The sequence below is a fragment of the Musca domestica genome, unplaced genomic scaffold (genome assembly GCF_030504385.1).
Source record: "Musca domestica strain aabys unplaced genomic scaffold, Musca_domestica.polishedcontigs.V.1.1 49, whole genome shotgun sequence".
In the NCBI taxonomy this organism is placed as follows: Eukaryota; Metazoa; Arthropoda; class Insecta; order Diptera; family Muscidae; genus Musca; species Musca domestica.
In genome coordinates this window covers 3,179,757-3,200,727 of record NW_026712344.1, presented here as the reverse complement: position 1 = coordinate 3,200,727, position 20,971 = coordinate 3,179,757, and the positions used below count along the sequence as shown (strand labels likewise).

General features: G+C 34.7%; 1 protein-coding gene across 1 annotated transcript in view; it reads left to right on the top strand.

The window, feature by feature from the left end:
- Window positions 1-717: 717 nt before the first annotated feature.
- LOC101893578 (relaxin receptor 2) overlaps window positions 718-20,971 on the top strand; it is a 49,399-nt gene continuing 29,145 nt past the window's right edge. The window contains exon 1 of the mRNA XM_059127974.1: window positions 718-990. The gene's annotated coding sequence lies outside the window, so the exon portion shown is untranslated. The remainder of the gene's footprint in view (window positions 991-20,971) is intronic.

The following is a 20,971-nucleotide window of genomic DNA, read 5'->3' as shown; positions in this document are numbered from 1 at the left end:
TTAACGTATTCTAAAATTTTATGTTATTTCCGACATTTTTTGCTTTCATCCACTAATAAACAAACGTTGTTTTTATAAAAACAACAATAAAGGGATAAGCCTGACCATTTTGCAACAACAATATAAAAATTGTGGCGTTTGGCTTTGTTGCAGTTTTTTCATCTCACCCTGTACATTATACACCTAGGGTGTAAGGATTTCAACAAATCGTAAACCAAAAATCTCTGAAAATATAGAAGTAAGGGGTACTTGCCATTACTTGGACTACTTGCGATGTAAACTTTCAAAGCGCCAATACACGTGACCTTTATCTTAAGCTCTACTTTCATATTATACTGAGTCTACTACTACTACTGAGTCTACTTTTGTTATGAAACTGTTTCTTATAAATATTTATAAATTGCACATAACAGTGAGTATTACTCTTCCCCTACTTCTTCAAAGGACATCCATTGCCTCCGTTGAATTTAAAATTCCCACCAACTGATTAGAATAACGGAACCTTTTTCTTAATATTCTTATTCGATTACTGAATGAATTCAACGCCTCGAATGCTTTTAAATACTTAAGTGGTAACAAAAAAGCTTTAAAAGCTTCAGTCGAAATATTTTCTGTGAAGGTGTGTGTACGTAAAAGCACCATTAAGTGGACCAGTCCAATTGTCTGATGCTGGCCACGCACAGAAGGTTGCCATAAGTTGCCTGTTTCATTCGGAAGTGTACAGACGTGTAGTTTTTGTAAACGGTACTTTTATGGTGAATATTTGTATACCGCAAAAAAATAAAAAAAATAATATTTCAAGTGGATATGAAAAGCAATGTGTAGATTACTGTAATTTTAAAGAAAAAATTACATAAATTTATAAAAATACAAAAAGTTTACCAAAACCGAAGTTGTAAAAAAATATAAAATATTTTGAATGTTTTAAAGTTTTCACAAATACCTTTATATCACAGTTAAATTTACTGGCTATAAATATTATACTATAAGGTAAAATTGTTAATATAACAGTGCACACATTTTTTAAATCTCAATATATTTCATAATCTCGAACAGAAAAAATCAGAATACCAATATCGGAATACAACTTCATTGGAAAATATGGTAAAAACACCTTAAAATGCAAAATGAATAAAAACTTCAACGGTACCCTTGTGTGGGAACTTAAAGAAAGAAAGTGAAACGTCTCATTTCGTTCAAACTTGGTGCATCGTAATATTTTAGGTTAAAATATATTTTGGTTAAAATATGAATAATATATAATATTAAATGGGAAATGATTTTCCGGTACTCTTCATTCTATTTACATTAAAATATTTTGGTCAGCTTAAATTAGAAGATATATGCGGTGGCGTTCTAAAAATTGGCATCGAATAGAAACTCAAATAGATAGGGCAAGTTTTCTGCAAAAATTTCGAAAATTTTTGGATTAATATTTTGGGCCAGGATTATTACAGTTTTTAAGCAAATAAATATGGAATAAAACTCCATATATCTCAGAATACATCTAAACTAAAAGTCTTACAAAAACGTCAGATTTTATAAATATTCAAACGAATTTTGAGAGATAAACGTCGTAATTTATATAAGCTTGTTGAAAGTTTTCCTAAAAATCACGATTCTAGAAGTATGACGACAGAGACAAATATATTCATCAACAATTTTTTCTGTAAATCACAAAAGAAATTAAATTTTTATTCCAATTATATATCCAGAAAATATTTGTATCCATTTTAATAAATAACAAATAAAATAAGTAAGCAAAGGCTATAGTGGTGCCGGGCCGACCATGTGACACCCTCTAACACTACAATATGTTAGATGCCTTTGTCCAAATCCATTTTAGCACCGGATATTAAACTTAGCTTTTTGATCAAGGATATTTGCCCAATATTTACGCACTCCGTAGTGCTGTTAGTTACAGCTTAATATAATCCAATGGTCATCCAAAATGCTAGACTTTATCGCTGCCCTTAAATCTCTTCTCAGGCAAAATTCTGCGTCGATTGGTTTCTATTGTGTGATCAGGAAAATTTTTCTGATTTGGTTATTTTGGTTATTTTTGCGATCATCTCCAAATGCAAGAAGCCCCTCTGTATCTCCAAATTTAGACCGATCTGTATGATTCGCTTGTCTACGATATTCGTCTACCATTCGTCAACGAAATCAGCATAAATAAGTTAAAAAGCAGTAAGTTCGGGCGGGCTGAACTTTGAATACCCTCCATCCTTTGGAACGAATTTGAAAATTTTCAAAAAATAAAATCCTTAAAAAATTCTGTTAAAATTTTAAAAATACCGAATATAGCCTTTATATTGGGGTCTACACGACGTGGACCTACATAGGCATTGTTTTGCCATAAGCCATTACCATATTCAAATTCGAAACTTGAAATAAACGGTGAATAATGTAGCTAAAATCAAAAAAAAATAAAATCAAAATATCGTATATAGGGAGGTACCGTTATATCGGAGCTGTGCGAAAGCCTGGACCAGCATAGACAATTTTCTCTCGTAGGCTGTAGCACCCATTAAGAACTTCAAATACGACATCTCAAACAATTTCGGTGGATATTGTAACTAAACTCGTCACAATGCTGAATATAGGGAGGCACTGATATATGGAGCCTATACGAAGATCTGGAGCTGCATAGACAATTTTCTGTCACAGGCTATAGTTCCCATTACGAATTCTAAATACGTATTTAGAAACAATTCAGGTAAATAATGACGCTAAAAACATAAAAATGTCGAATATTGGAAGGTACCGTTATATGGGGGCTTTACGAAGACGTGAACCTGCACAGACAATTTTCTGTCATAGACTGTAGTATCCATTACGAACTTCAAATACCAAATGTGAAACAACTCCGTTGAATAATGTCGCTAAAATTATCAAAATACCGAATATCGGGAGGTACCGTTTTATGGGGACTATATGAAAACGTGGACCTACATGGCCCATTTACGAACTTAACCTGCCTACTGGAAAAAAAAATGTGTTCTTTCTCATTTCTATCGAAAGATAGCGTGATTACAAGAGACAGACAGACAGACAGATGGGCATCGCTAGATCGACTTAGAATTTTACGCTGATCAAGAATATATATACTTTGTTGGGTCTGACATGAGGATTTCGAGGAGTTACAAACGGAATGACAAAGTTAATATACCCTCCATAGTATGGTGGAGGGTATAAAAAACCAGAACTTCGCCATTAGTGTATTTTGGATTTCGCGTGTAAGTTATTTTCAGCGTTTGGGTAGAATGGAAATGTTGGTATTTTTTCACAGAAAAGTAGTGGTGCATTCTACTCGTTGTCCTAAACTCTAACTTAATGCGAGATTTTGTGTCCTTTGGTTTCTATTTGTGATCTTTGCAAAATCTGAAACATTTTTAGTTGTTGGTCCATTTCAACCCCTAAATATGTTGCCTACATTTTTAAAAACAATAGGCCTAGCCCTTCTGAGCCTAACCTTACCCTAATGAAAATTTTAGTGAGGATCGGACAATAATTGCAATCTGTATATAAATCTGTATTATAAGGTGATAAAACAAAATGTACACTTCAAAATTAAAAAATTGCATGCGATAAAAAAATATAAAAAAAATAAAAAACATATCACAAAATCCTACAAAATATATAAATATAACATCATTATTGGCATCTTTACATGCAATTTTTTAGATTTCATTTTTTTATGCCAAGAGAGAATTCTAAATTGACAAAATTTGTCAAAATCGGTCCAGCCATTCTTGAGATATAAACATTCTAGCTAACATCCCTTCCTTTGTATATACACATTGTATATATTTCCAATATTTTTACTATATATACCCAATATTTTTACTATCGGCATCTACGTAACGGTCAGAATTGACCTCTTCGTCTATTTGTGATTTCGTCGGGATTAAAAGTATTCGAGGTTCAATGGAAAATTCTACTTTTATTTATCACAAATGTTATGGTCTATTTCACCCACTAAATATTACCCGATGACCATCAAACTTGGAAGACTTCTGCCCAGCCCTAAGCTCTAGCCCCAGGCTAACTTCGATTGGTCTATAATTGTGACCTGTAGAGCAACTACAAAATCAGGAATATTTGTTGTTTTTTGGTCCATTTTAACCCCTAAATATTATGCTATCATCTCTAAAAGCAATAGGCTTCTATTCTGACCCTAAACCCACCTCCATTCAAAATTTCATGAAGATTGGGCCATAATTGCGACCTGTAGAGTGATTACAAATTAACATGGACAGTCGGAGAAACGGACATACATAGCTAGATCGACTCAGCTCGGCGAGACAGGTGTTACATAATTTTTGGCCCAATCGAACTTATAATACCCCCAACACATACTGTTGTAGGGTATAATAATGTGCGATGTATAGTGATTTCAACACTACACTGCAGATGGAAAAAACGACGAACATTGTTAAATCGACTTAGAATTTTTATGCCGATCATGAATTTATATCTTTCATTTGGTCTACGATGAATATTTAGAGGTGTTGCAAACGGAATGAGGAAAGTAATATAACATCCTATTCTCCGCGAAAAAATAATTTTAGACCTAACAAAGATCAGCGTAAAATTATAAGACGATTTAGCCCTGTCCGTACGTCTGATGCATTCAAGCTTGAGTTAAAACGAATAAAGATTTGAAGCTAAATATTTGCACAGATCGGTCTTTTGTCTGCAGGCAGGTCAAGTTAGAAGATCAGTTACATCAGTCCACGTTATCGTATATCCCCCATATAACGGTACTCACGATATTCGGTACTTTGATGCCAAATTTGTCAATGAAATTGTCTGAAAATCCACAAAAGGAGTTCCTTGTGAGTTTTTTTTCCCCTGGGAGAATATTGTCTATATAGGTCCACGATATCATATATCCCCCACATAACGGTAACTCCATATATTCGTTAATTTGATGATTTCAGTTATATTTTTGATGACATTTTCTAAAAATTCATACTAGGAGTTCCTTCTAAACCCTTTACCCCTGGAAGAGAAATATGTATATATAGGTCCAGGATATAGTATAGCCTACATACAACGGTACCCCCCGATATTCGATATTTTGACGATTTTAAGGACATTACTCACCGGAGTTAGTAGTAGCTACATTATTTTATTTTTTTTTTTTTAATTTTCGTATTTGCTGGTCTTCGCATAGACTATATTGAGGATTTTTAACGGATTTTATTTTTTTAATGTCCAAATTAGTTTCAAAAGGTTGAAAGGTAATCCGGTCCGGCTGAACTTACTGCATATTTACTTGTTGCTGTTTTTAAGGTAAATTATTTTCTGTATTTGTAAGGTAAATTAGTTTTGTGAGTGAAGGAGTGGACCGAACTCCGAACACGAAATAAGTTTGGTAAAAATATTAAGATGTGCTAAATATTAAGATTTGAAACGGATGTTATTTAAAGATACCCAGGGGATAGAGTCATTACTCCGATGAGGCGGCACATTTTGGTCGAATCAAGTAATGTATACACTCTATATCCGTAAGGCTACCTTTAGAAGAGCTTAAAAAGGTCTGTATATATCGAATAAAAATACCTGAGGAAAATGCCTATCTTCTAACTTTAGAAGACCCGAAGAAGGTCTTCTGAAGTTATGTGGATTAGTTTTTAAGCCCTACACCACATAGTGGTAATTTTACTTTACATCACATATTGATAAAGGTATTATGTCTTTGTGCATTTGTTGGAAACATAAAGAGGAAACAGAGATATGTTCCTAGTTACTTTTGAGGAAATTTTCCACACACCATTTGCCTAAGGACGAACCTTTTATACCCTACACCACAAGGTGGTCAGGGTATTATGTCTTTGTGCATTTGCTTGTAACAGGCAAAAGGAAACGAGATAGACCCATAGTTCCTTTTGATGATCTGCATAGAATCACTTTCTGAGTTGATTTATGCATGTCAGTCCGTCTGTATTCTTGTGAACAAAATGCAGGTCGCATTTATTATCCGATTGAGATGAAATTTTCCAAACAACATTTGTTTGACCCAAGGACGAACCCCATTGAAATTGGAGATAATCGGTAAAAATTTAGATATATCTCCCATATATACCTTCGTCCGATTTGCCTTTTATTGTGCCCCAAACGTGTAATATCAGCCCGAATAGGAATTTTGCACATACAACCAAATTATGCCTGAAAATAAGTATGGTAAATTTTATCGAAATCGGTTCAGATATAGCTATAGCTCCCATATATATTGTTCATCCGATTTGTTATTTTTGTCCTCCGCAGCCGTAATATGCACTCTGTAACAACAATATTTGGGGAAATATATCAAATGCAGCTCAGAAATACCTTTGCTAAATTTTATCGAGATCGGTTCAGATTTGGATATAGCTCCCATATAGAACTTCGTCCGATTTACCATTTATTGTGCACCAAACGTCTAATATTTGTCCAAATGGGATGGAATTTGGCACATACGACCAAATTTAGTTTAGAAGGTAGTATGCTAAATTTGGTGAAGATCGGTTCAGATATAGTTATAGCTCCCATATATATTGTTCATCCGATTTATTGTATTTGTTACCCACAGCCGTAATATGCACTCCGTAACAACGATATTCAGGGAAATATATCAAATACAGCTCAGAAATATCTTTGCCAAATTTTATCGAGATCGGTTCAGATTTGGATATAGTTCCCATATATATTTTTATCCGATTTCAAATTAATTTTGCACCAAATGGGCAATACTAGTCCGAATTTAAAAGATACAAATGCTTCGGCATATTTAGTCCTTTGAATTTTAAATTATAATTATAATCATAGCGTGTATGATTGAATTCTCCCATAAAAACTTTTAATTATTAAGTGGAGCTCAACTAAATTAGCAAAATGGTGTAGGGTATCATAAAATCGGCCCCGCCCGACTTTAGGACTTTCTTTACTGGTTAAAATTGCTGAGATTCGTCAAAATTTAGGTTTATTGTGTAACAAATGATTAATGTAGTGAATTTTGGTACTTCTGACCATATTTAGCCTAGAAGCCAGTACTTCAAATTTGATGAAAATCGGTTTAGATATAGCTATAGGTCCCATATATATGTTTCATTCGATTTGGTGTTTAAGTCCCTCACATTCGTAATATCAGAAATGTCACTGCCAAAATTTATCGAGATTTGGATATAGCTCATCATCCGATATGCTATTGGATGGATTTTTCCGCATTCAACCTAATTTTTCCATTTGGTGAATCTCGGCTTCGATAAATATGTTTTTATACATGTTTTTCTTTAGTTGTTGCTCAATGGAAAATATGAAAAAAAGACTTATATCTGTTTGTAGAAGATCTGAAAAAGGTATTCTTTTCTATTAAAGGCCTGAGGAAAGTCTTCCATCTACTGAAGAGCTGAAATGGGCCCAATTCTGTAATAAACAGCGCCGTATGGCAATTTAGCAATTTGTTTAGCATATTTGAAAACTGAAAGTCATCAATGGTTAATTAAAATATTAGTGTGTGGTTTTTTAAGAAATAAAATACAATTCACTAAAACCATCGACATCAAAATGTTATCATCAAAATTATGTTTCCGCAGAAAAGCAAAATATAACTTAAAATTCCTTTGATTTTCTTTTCTTTTTCTCTTTTGCCCAAATATTAAATACAAATGTAAGGAAGATAAAATAAACACGAATGGAATTTGGAAAATTCTTCCACCTCATTCAAGTGCTCGATTTGCTGTTGATGTTTGTTGTCGATGCTTTTTTCTGTTTGTTGTTTTGAAAAGCAATTAGTAGCGTTTTTTGTTTTTCTATTTTTGTTTATCATAGCTCTTTAATTGGCGTAACTGTGTGTGCGTGTGAGGGTGTGTGTGTGTGAATTTGAATTAATAATTGATTTTTGTACCGATCCAATTGTTTTTGGCTAGAGACGTCATTGAGAAGGTGTGCAAATAAATCCACATTAGACAAAGTTCCTCACGAATGTGGGGAAATATACTTGTTGTTTGCAGTTAAGGAAAGTAAATATTTTCATATAACATGGAACAAATTGGCTGGAGAACTCAAATATTGTTACGAAATTGTATTAATTATTTTGTAAATGTCATCTTTATAAATATTAAATTGTGAATGATGAATTGCCACATCAACGGAAAAATGATTAGAAACATGAATTTAGCATGTAGGTAGATGTTGGTGAGTAGGGATGAGATAAGGCAGGATTTTGGAAAATTCGTACTACAACGTTGTTAAATGTTGTTGTGGCATTAAATTCGATACATTTAAGTCAAATTCTCCAAAGTGTGTAGATTACTATTTTTACAAGGCATCAGATAAAGTGGTGTTTTTTTTTTTTGAAAATTGGAACTAAAACTTGTACTAAATAAGACACTCATGAAATTTCGTTTGGAGGTCATCAATTAAGCTGCCGTTTTTATAAGACATTTGTACTAAGGAGGTACTAAATGGAGATAGTGGTGATAGTGTTCTAAAATCTCCATATATAAAATAGTATTGAAATAATTGATGGACTGACTGAGAATCAACGAATACTTTGTATTGGACAAACGGAATGACCTAGAAATTTGGAATGAATGTCACTGATGGAATGCAGGATAGATATACCAAATGTACCAAACTGTACTAAATGGTAGTACACTTGGAACAGTTTGGTTTACGGTGAACGGATGAAGCTATTAGTCGCAGGTTTGGGATTAAGAGGTTGTTTTGGAAATGGGTTGTAGTATTACGAAAAGTACTAAGAAGTACCATATTAGGTACAATTTGGTATTGTAATTGTACGAAAAGTAGTGGATGGTACTATACTAGGTATTAGATGAAAGAGATAAAATGTGGTACGCAGAATTATGATGGCAGTGGTTTGGAAATGCGTCCTATACAGGGTGAGATATAAAAACTGCAACAAAGTCAAACGCCATAATTTTTACATTTTATTGAATGAAAGCAAAACTAGTTAAAAAAAATATTAAGTTCGGCCGGGCCAAACTTTTAATACCCTCCACCTTAGGGTAAAGGAAACATTAGAAGAAATGTGGCAAAAACCATCAAAATACCGAATATCGGGTGGTACCGTTATATGGAGGCTATAGCAAATCATGGATCTATACATACAATGTTTTGCCAACGGAGCTAGAACCCATTATGACTACAAATGCCAATTTTCAGACAAATCCGTGAAAAAATATGGCAAAAATCATCAAAATACCAAATATTGGGAGATACCGTTATATGGGGACTAAACCTGGACCTATACATACATTGTTCCGCCACACCAACTGGGACCCATTATGATCTAAAACTACCAATTTTCAGAGTAATTCTTGAAAAAAATGTGTCAAAAAATCATCAAAATACCGAATATTGGGAGGTACCGTTATATGGGGACTATATCAAAACGTGGACCTATACATACATTGTTCCGCCACACGAACTAGAACCCATTATGACCCACAAATACCAATTTTTAGACAAATCAGTGAGAAAATGTGGCAAAAACCATCAAGATACCGAATATTGGGAGGTACCGTTATATGGGGGCTATACCAAATCATGGACCCATACATGCAATGTTTCGCCACCGGAGCTGGAACCCATTATGACCAACAAATACCAATTTTTAGACAAATCCGTGAAAAAATGTGGAAAAAAAATTAAAATACCGAATATCGGGAGGTACCTTTATATTGGGGCTATACCAAAACGTGGACCCATACATGCAATGTTTTGCCACACGCCCAGGGACCCGTTATGACCTACAAGTACCAATTTTCAGACAAATCCGTGAAAAAATGTGGCATAAATAATCAAAATACCGAATATCGGAAGGTACCGTTATATGGGGACTATACCAGAACGTGGACCGATATATCTCATTTTCAATACTAAACATCCTAGACCTCATTTCCAAGGTGGAGGGTATAAAAAAGTCGGATATAGCATAAAATTCTAGAATAAGTTTAGATTTGTTCGAATTGGTCACCGTTTACCCGAATGTTGGTCTGCGGTATTTTGGCCCATTCCGGCGAAGCGCTTGCTTGAGGTGATCGACATTTTGGTATTTTTTAGTGACAACCTTGCTTTCCAAAATACTCCAGACACAATAGTCCATCGGATTGGTATCTGGAGATTTTTGTGGCCATTGTGCGCTGGAAATGAAGCGAGGAACTTCATGTTGTAACCATTCTTGGGTGGTGCGTACTCAGCGCGTTGGTGAGTCTTGTTGGAATGTCCAAGATCTGAGGCCAAAATGTGTGCGTGCCCAAGGCATTAATACACCCTCCAGAATATTTTCGCAATAATATTTGGTATTTATTCTGATGCAACGGTCAATTAATATGAGCGGAGAGCGACCATCGGCTGTTATGGCGGCTCACACCATCACCATGACCGGCGCCTGAGTTCTGGTGGCCAACCGAAGGTGCACATTTTCAGCTGACCTCTTTGGCAAGTAAACACGATCATTTTGTTTGTTTACAAACTGTTGGACAACGAATGTTTTCTCATCGGAGAAAACCAAATTCGACAGTTCACAACTTTCGGCCAAGCGAAGTAAAACTTTAGCTCTTTTGAGTCTATTTTCTTTCTGTTGCGATGTAAGTTCTTTCACTTTTTTGCAATTTTAATGGCTTTATCCCGAGCTCATTTTTCAATATTTGCCGAATGGAACATTGCGATATGTTCAGCTCACGAGCCATTTTTCGGCAACTGCGACATGGGTTGCGATCAAGTCGCTGATGTTGCTGTTTTCTGTTGATGTTGCTGTTTTCTTCCGTCCACTTCCTTGACGTCGGGCTACTCTACCAGTATCACGGTAAGGCCATCGCTCGTTACGAAACACAAAAGATTTATTCACATTTAAATGCTGGAGTGCTCTAACTATAGCCACTTGTGGTTTTCCAGCCAAATATAAAGAAATCACACTATCACGCTAGAATTCCATCACGAATAACTTTTTTTTCTGGAAAATTCTCACCAAAATGCTTGTGTACGCTTGAAAACAATATAATGAGCTGTCACTGGAATAATTTTAACACCTGTCGGACGAGTAGCTTAGAAAATGACAGCAGTCTGAAGTTGGTTGCAGTTTTTTCATCTCACCCTGTAAACATTCTTTAAATTATTTAAAGCAGATCTCGGCCAAAATTTAAGGATTTGAAAAACGTAAGTGAAAAAATATAAAAATTTGGAATAAAATTACATTTTTCAAATTAAATACCGTTGAAAGCAACGTTGCTCCATTTTTTTTCGATACTTGTAAACATTTTAAGCCTTCCATGCCAAACACTAATGAGAAGATCACGTTTTGTTAAATATTTAATACCGCCATTTAGGCCATTCTTATTATACAGATATGTGATATCATGCCTCTCGAATCTTTTCTTAGAAATATCGAATTATGGGTTAAACAATCCGTTTATCTATAACTGAGTTGCAGAATAAACTCTATTTTGAGCGTCCTTTCATAATACTTAACACCTGTGGCGCTTCCTCGCATACCATACAACCCAAGTAGCATGTGCCAATTTTGAAACAACCCTGTAGGTAATCACTACAGACATTGGCTTTGTCATCATTGCTACTAACCAACTGTAGATAAGAAGTAACTTTTATCAGTAATTAATGAAAAAAATTCCACTGACTGGCCAGTTTCAGTGTCTCCGCATGACCCCTCATAAACTTCTGACTCACTAATGCCAATACTTAGTATGGCCCCGAAAGAACTAAGGACAATATCACTAGTGAATTCAGAATAAAAATAGCATACCAAATGTCTATAGGACGAAATCATTACATTTTTTCACTTAATCAGTAGTGCTGGTGATAAATTCAACAGTAAGTTGATTACTACTGACATTTTTATACCCTACACCACAAGGTGGTCAGGGTATTATGTCTTTGTGCATTTGTTTGTAACAGGCAGAAGGAAACGAGATAGACCCATAGTTCCTTTTGATGATCTGCATAGAATCACATTCTGAATCGATTTATGCATGTCCGTCCGTCCGTCTGTGCGTCCGTCCGTCTGTGCGTCCGTCCGTCTGTGCGTCCGTCCGTCTGTCCGTCCGTCCGTCCGTCTGTCCGTCCGTCCCTCCGTCCGTCCGTCTGTCCATGTATTTTTGTAAACAAAGTACAGGTCGCATTTATTGCCCGATCCAGATGAAATTTTGCAAAGATCTTTTGTTTGGCCCAAGGACGAACCCTATTGAAATTGGAGATAATTGGTCAAAATTTAGATATAGCTCCCATATATATCTTCGTCCCATTTGCCTTTTATTGTGCACCAAACGTGTAATATCAGCCCGAATTGCATGGAATTTTGCATATACACCCAAATTAGACCTGAAAATATGTATGCCAAATTTGATCGAAATCGGTTTAGATATAGCTATAGCTCCCATATATATTTTTCATCCGATTTGTTATTTTTGTCCATCGCCGCCGTAATATGCACTATGCAACAACAATATTTGGGGAAATATATCAAATACAGCTCAGAAATACATTTGCTAAATTTTATCGAGATCGGTTCAGATTTGGATATAGCTCCCATATATAACTTCGTCCGATTTACTTTTTATTGTGCACCAAACGTCTAATATTTTTCCAAATGGGATGGAATTTGGCACATACGACCGAATTGAGTCTAGAAGCTAGTATGTCATATTTGGTGAAGATCGGTTCAGATATAGCTATAGCTTCCATATATATTATTCATCCGATTTGTTATATTTGTTACCCACAACCGTAATATGCACTCCGTAACAACGATATTCAGGGAAATATATCAAATACAGCTCAGAAATATCGTTGCCAAATTTTATCGAGATCGGTTCAGATTTGGATATAGCTCCCATATATATCTTTATCCGATTTCAAGATAATTGTGCACCAAATGGGCAATACAATTCCGAATTTAAAAGATTTAAATTTAAAAGAACTTTAAATTATAATTATAATCATAGCGTGTATGATTGAATTCTCCCATAAAAACTTTTAATTGTTATGTGGAGCTCAACTTAATTAGCAAAGTGGTGTAGGGTATCATAAAATCGGTCCCGCCCGACTTTAAGACTTTCTTTACTGGTTTTTAATTTATTTAGTTGCCAACATCTCATTGTCAAAATGTATATTTATAAATCCATTTATAAACAGAGATGAGTACCTGTTTTTCATGCAGGCAAATTTGACAAGGTAGTTAAAAGAAAATGCATAGATGAATAGATTATTTGACATGACTTTACCTTTTTGATTTTTCCATGCTACTGACTATTGACAATTCCTACCGGGGAGACAACGAAGCATCAGACGCCTGAGAATGTGCGAATATGTTTGTTTTTCTTTACGTACACTGTACGTGCAAAAGAAGAAGTTAATCCAAAAAGAAAACGCAGGGGGCGGACACAATAAAATATTCTATCCTAAATACCTACATAGTATTGTTTTTATTAATTAAACAGGTGCTGAGTAGATACCGTATTGCTAATGATGTGCGTTCATATTATTTGATTAGCTCTTGCATATTGTGATGTCCAGAATAGGATCGTCTGTGGATAAGAGCCTTCGATGTACGGCAATTTTTATTTCTTTAAATTCCGGGTTTCGTTTATTGATATTCTCCATAAGTGGTTATGCCAATTCGATTGGAATTGGTTTACAAATAATGTGAAATTCGCTTGTGAAATGCAGCTATGTTACAGAAACGAATTCCGATAGAAAGTTGGCTTCTTTATACAACGAACAACTTTCTTGGAATGAAACCACGCTTCCAAATGGAATTGGGTTTTTAGGGACATTGTAACATTAAAATACTTTTTAAAAATATTAAAATAATAAAAATTATGTTTTAATGACATATTTGCATATTTACATGTGCATCATATCTTTTTATTTAAAACTATTTAAGTTCATTGAAGAACGTGATAATCATATTTAGCCACAGCCACAGGCTGTAACTTAATCTACCCAAACAATTGTATGTCAGCGGTTTATCTGAATTATTATACTCCCTACCATCCTATGGAGGGTATATTAACTTTGTCATTCCGTTTGTAACTCCTAGAAATATTTATAATAGACCCAACAAAGTACATGTATTCTGAATCATCTAAGTCATCGTATAGCCCCCAAATGACGGTACCCCCCAATACTCTGTATTTTTATGATTTGTGTGACATTATTCACCGGAATTGTAACAAATTTTGTATTCAAAGTATGTAATGGCCTATGACAAAAAAATCGTATGTAGGTTCACATTTTCGTATATCTCCCATGTAACGGTACATTCCGATATTCGGTATTTTGATGATTTTAGCGACATTATTCACCGGAATTGTTTCAAATTTGGTATTTGAAGTTCATAATGGGTGCTACAGCCTATGACAAAAAAATTCGTAAGCAGCTCCACGTCTTCGTATAGTCTCCATATAACAGTTTTCATATAAGTGGTAGTTTCCGGAAGTCATTTGAAATTTTTCAAGTTTCTTCCAAATGGTGGAGGATATTAAATGTTCGGCCCCGTCGAACTTAACTTCTTTTTTAGATTTGGATATAGTTCCTATAGATTTCGTGTATTTGATGCAGCAAGCACGCTATGCATATCATATTTCAATGAAGTTTGGAAAGTGTGACAGAATTTGGCGTCATATATACTTCATTTCTATACTTAAATTTAAATATTCTGCCATAGATAAAGGGCGGCATTTATACTTCAATTTAAATATATATTTTTTTGTTGGCATTTTATTTAGGCCTCTAATATTAATAAATATCGAGAGAATAATATATTCAACTATAAATCATTTAAGCTATCAATAAAAAAGGGTGGATATTTTCTGTTCCTCCAAAGAGTAGAGTACAAAAACTCAATGTTGGATTTTAATATGCTGCCTGAAGGTTGTTATCGGGGCCTTAGTTGTCAAATAAATGTTTTTTTTTTCTGAAATATGTCACAGAAAGATATTCCATTTTATGACGGGCGCCATCTATACGTCATACATTTAAATATTAAATATATAAAAGCCATACCCTCAAAGTTATGAGCCGAGCTCATTTTTTCAATATTTGCCGAATGGAATATTGCGATATGTTCAGCTCACGAGCCATTTTTCGGCCACTGCAACGCGGGTTTCGATCAAGTTGCTTCCTTACTTTTCGAACCATTTCTGCTGATGTTGCTGTTTTCTTTCTTGACGCCGGTCTACGCTACCAGCATCACGGTAGGGAGCGATGGTACGAGACACTAAATGTTTTTTCACATTTAAATGCTGGAGTGCTCTATAGATAGCCACTTGTGGTTTTCCAGTCAAATATAAAGAAATCACACTTCCACGCTTGAATTCCATCACGAATGACTTTTTCTGGAAAAATTGTCACCAAAATGCTTTTGTGCGTTTGTAGGCAATATAACAAGCTGTCTCTGGAATAATTTTAACAGCTGTCGGACGAGTGGCTTAGAAATGACAGCAATCTGAAGTTGGTTGCAGTTTTTTCATCTCAACCTGGATATCTTAATCTGAATCGTTTTCCAATTAATTTAAGAAAGATATTTTTACGTTGTAGGAACCTCTCGTAGCAAATGCCATTGCTTTAGAGGGTATGTTATGAATTTGAGAAGACTTAGATATAAAATCGCATGAAACATATACATGAGAGCTATATCTATAAAGGAATTGATTTGATTCAAATATGGCAGACTTTAATTTTGTGATCCAAGAAACAACCTAATTAGACAAAAATAGCAGGGATGTATATGGAGTATTACACTATATCCACATTCTTGCCTATTCGAAAGAAATTTAGCAGATGTTGTTGATACACCTGATTCCCATAAGGGAAAAATGTTCGAAAACAAGTAAAAAAACTGAGCCGAACTTTGATTACCTTTCACAATTGGAACGGATTTGGCAATTTTCAAAAAAAAAATCTGTTAAATTCTAAAAAATACCGAATGTAGCCACTATATTAGGACAACGTGGACCTACATAGGCAACTTTTGTCATTACAATATTCAAATGGGACACTTGAAAAAAAATCGGTGAATAATGTAGCTAAAACATCAAATTCCGAATATCGGAAAGTACCATTATATGTGGACTATACTAAAACGTGGACCTGCACCGACAATTTTCTGCCATAGTTTGTAGTATCCATCACGAACTTCAAATACCAAATTTAAAACAATTCCGGTGAATAATGTCGCTGCAATCATCAAAATACCGAATATCGGAGATGCCGGTGGGGGCTATACGAAAGCGTGGACCTGCAATAATAATTTTCTGTCATAGGCTGTAATATCCATTACTAACCTCAAATACCAAATTTGAAACGTTTTCGGTATAATGTCGCTACAAGTAAAAGTAAAGCAATGTTAAAGATGAGGGAAACATTCCACTTCTTTAGCTTACCACATAACATGCGTAACATCCATTTATGGGGAAGGGTAAAAAATATAGAATGGTTAATTGCCCGTCTCTCAAATCTTACTTAGCAATAATTTAGATCATTGCGTGTTCTTTTGTGATACTGTACACGCAATGTTCCAAAATATATGCCACGTTTACTGTTATTATGTGCCTCATCTATAGATGCCTCTTTAAAATATCCTCCGAAAACCCTAAACTTCAAATAAAAAAATTTACAATTTTATAACAAAATCTTTGCAGTGTTTTTCCATTGCAAACGCCGGCAAAAAGAAAGGAATATGAATCATCGCAGATCACACTGAGAACAAGTGTTTGAATAAACAATTTTGTTTATTTAGAAAAAAAAAATGTTTTGTTAAATTTCTATTTCTGCTCTTCTGGATGGCTTTACCATTTAGACTATTTATTTTAGATGGCCCATCAATCATTTGGATAAACTGTTAAATGTGGCGATTAATTGGTATTTCAATTTTTAGTGTGTTTATACAGAAAACAAAAGTTTTGAATTAATAAGCGCATGGTATTTGGGAATTAAACTAAATTCATTTACAAAATTGTAATGGTTACAGAAGAACATTTGGGTTTTTTTTTTTTTTTTGGTCCAAAAAAGAAAAAATCATCTAGCACTGGGCGCTTCTGATAAGAAACCTTCCACTAATCTTCTATATAAAGTAAATTTCTTAGGCATTTTATTCAAAAAAGCGTTTTTCATAGACCTTCTCTAGACGGAATGTCTCATCACGTTGTCCTTCTGTAGATAAAATAAAAACTTGTAGCAATCCCTTTAAATGTTTACCAATATTTTCTATGGAAAGATTCCCTTTAACTTTTTTTTATCGGGCTTTTTTGTTCGGATTATTTTAAAATGAAAATAAGATTTTATTTCATTTTTTGCTCGACGTTTCGTTGGTTTTTTCCAACATTATCAAGAGCTTATTTATTTAAAATTCTGGTAACAAAATGAAAAAAAAATTATATTATTTTATTTCTAATTATTTTTTATTATTATCTATTAATATGCATTAAAAACTGGACCCCACGGACATATAATTAATACAATAAATAATAATAAAATAAACAAGTAAGCAAAGGCTATAGTCGTGCGGGCCGACCATGTGATACCCTACAACACTACAATATGTTAGAAGCCCCCTTATGTCCAAATCCATTTTGGAAGATTTCGCTTTTTGAAATTATGTGACGGAGCACTGCCCAGGTATTACCCTTAGTATTTTGACCAGACCCCAATATTTGACCAGATGCCCAATATTTACGCACTCCGTATTATTTTGCGATCATATCTCCAAATTTAGACTCTTTTATACGATCTTCTTGTCTACGATATTTGGCTATATTCGTCAACGAAATCAGCAAAAAAAGGCAGAAGTTCGCATTTTGTGTATTTCGGCTATCGCCTGTAAGTAATGTTGGTATTTTTTAGACAAAAGTAGTGTTCCATTCCCGCTGTCCTAAACTCTAACTTCATGCGAGATTTCGTGTCCCTTGGTTTCTATTTATGACCTTTATAACGGCTGCAAAATCAGGAACATTTTTAGTTGTTGGTCCATTTCAACCCCTAAATATATTGCGAACATCTTTAAAAACAATAAGCCTAGCCCTTCTGAGCCTAACCCTACCCTTTTCGTGAGGACCGGACGATAATTGGAATCTGTATATAATATCCCAAACCTGTGTTGTAAGGTGGAAAAATATTACAAAATGTACACCTTAATATTATAAGTCAAATTGAAAAAATCGCATGCGATAAAATATATGAAAAAATAAAAAAATGTCACAAAATACAAAAAAAAAAAACTATATTAGCATCATTATTGGCATCTTTACATGCGATTTTTTTAGATTCTATACTTTTATGTCAAGAGGGCATTCTGAATTGACAAAATTTGTCAAAATCGGTCCAGCCATTCTTGAGATATAAGCATTCCATCTAACATTCCTTTCCTTTGTATATACACATTGTATTATATTTCGCTGAATATATCCGATATATTTACTATCGGCATCTACGTAACGGACAGAATTGACCTGTTCGTCTATTTGTTATTTCGCCGGGATTAAAAATATTCGCGGTTTTATGGAAAATTTGACTTTTATCTAACACAAATGTTATGGCCTATTTCACCCACTAAATATTACCCGATGACCATCAAAATCGGAAGGCTTCTGCCCAGCCCGAAGCTTTAGCCCCATGCTAATTTCCGCGTCGATTGGTCCATAATTGCGACCTGTAGAGCAACTGCAAAATCAGGATTTTTTTCAGTTTTTGGTCCATTTCGACCCCACAATGTTGTGCGATCATCTCCAAAAGAAATAGGGTTCTATTCTGACCTTATCCCCACCTCCATTGTAAATTTCGTGAAGATCGGGCTATGATTGCGACCTGTAGAGTGATTACAAATTAACATGGACAGACGGACAGACGGACGGACGGACATACATAGCTAGATCGACTCAACTCGGCGAGATAGGAAGATCCATATATACTTTCCTATGTGGGAAATCAATATTTCGAGGTGTTACATAATTTTTGGCCCAATCAAACTTATAATACCCACAACACAAAGTGTTGTAGGCTATAAAAATCACAGTTAGACTTAAGCTAATTTTATCACAGAACTGTTTCTACATTATCGCAATTGAATACTGAAGCTTAGTATTATCTTTGTCCTCTTTTGTGTTTATCGATTTTGATATTCTCTGTTGTATTCGTAGGCTTTCTAATGTGTATCTTTTGTTTTCTTTCTTCTCTTTATCTAGGATTTTGACGTTAGCCAAATCAGCTGTGTGTTTAATTTCTATTATGTGTTGTGATAGTGCTGTTTTTCCCGTTCCTTTAACATTTATTCTTAAATTTATTCTTCCAATAATATTTTTATACCCTACAACCCTATATGTTGGGAGTATTATAAGTTTGATTGGGCCAAAAATTATGTAACTCCTCGAAATATTGGTCCACGATATAGAAAACTAAATATAAATCTTCCTATCTCGCCGAGCTGAGTTGATCTAGCTATGTATATCGTCCATCCGTCTGTCCATGATAGTTTGTTATCACCCTAAAGGTCGCAATTATGGACCGATCCTCACGACATTGAAAATGGAAATGATCGCTAAATATTTGGGGTTGAAAGGAACCTAGAACAGAAAAAATTCCTGATTTTGCTGTTGCTCTACAGGCCATAATTATAAACCAATTGACCAGGAATTTTGCATGGAGTTAGAGTTTAGGGATCTTGTGTTCATATAAATAATTTATATCTTGTGTTCGTAGAAATAATGGGATGTATGAAATATGAAGAGAACTGGATGCTTATTTCGGATTTTTTGATAGTTTATTCAAAACTTTGACCCTTTGTGGGGGAGGTACCATAATGAATGTTCCGCTTTCTACCATCTTTATAACAGATCTTGTGTTTATGGAAATATTGAGATGTGCCAAGTCTGAATGGAAAAGAGTTATATGACCTTCAGGGATATTAAAAATTTTATGGGGGAGGTACCGAAAGGAGTGTACCGATACTTTCCAGATCTTGTGTTAGTAGAAATAATGAGATGTGTGAAATATGAAGAGAACCGAATGTTTTTTTTTTCGGATTTTATGAACGTTTTGGTTATTCAAAATGTTGACCCTTTGTGGGGGAGGTAGCAGAAGGAGTGGTCCGATCATTACCATCTTTATAACAGATCTTGTGTTGATAAAAATATTGAGATTTGCCAAGTCTGAATGGAATCGGATGTTAATTTCGCGTTATATGAGCTTCATGCATATTTAAAATTCTGACCAGACCTTGGGTTATGTATGCAATTTGAAGACAATCGGATTCTTACATCACATTTTATAAGAATTATAATTATTCAAGTACCTCACCCACGTACTTGTGTGGATCGATATTGTCCATTTTCGCACCTGACCTAGCACTGATGCAAATATTAAGATTTGCAAAGTTGGAGCAAAATTGGATTATCTTTTCCCTTTCAGTGAAGTATTTTTTATTTCATGCTTTTGTGGGGGAGGTACCAGAAGGAGTGGACCGATATTGTCCATCTCCGAATTCGATCTAAGTTTGATAAGATTATTACAATGCACCAAGTTCGGACCAAATCGGGTACTCCCTTCGAGAGATATCGTGCGCAACAGCCAGATAGACCGACAGACGGACGGACATTGCGAAATCGACTCCAAATGTCATGAAACGGTTTTGGTCCAAAGAGACCTAGGGTCTAAAATCGTTATTTCGATGAGGCATATTTTGGTCGTATCAAATGATATACAGGAGAGAGATAAAAAACTGCAACAAAGTCAAACGCGATAATTTTTAAATTTTTTACATTTTATTGAATGAAAGCAAAAAAATGTCGGAATTAGCATCAAATTTTAGAATAAGTTTAGATTTGTTCGAATTGGTCACCTTTGGCTCGAATGAGGGCCTTCAAACGGCCAATGAAACCGTCACATGCTGCCCGAGTTTTGCTCTACGGTATTTTGGCCCATTCCAGGCGAAGCGCTTGCTTGAGGTGAT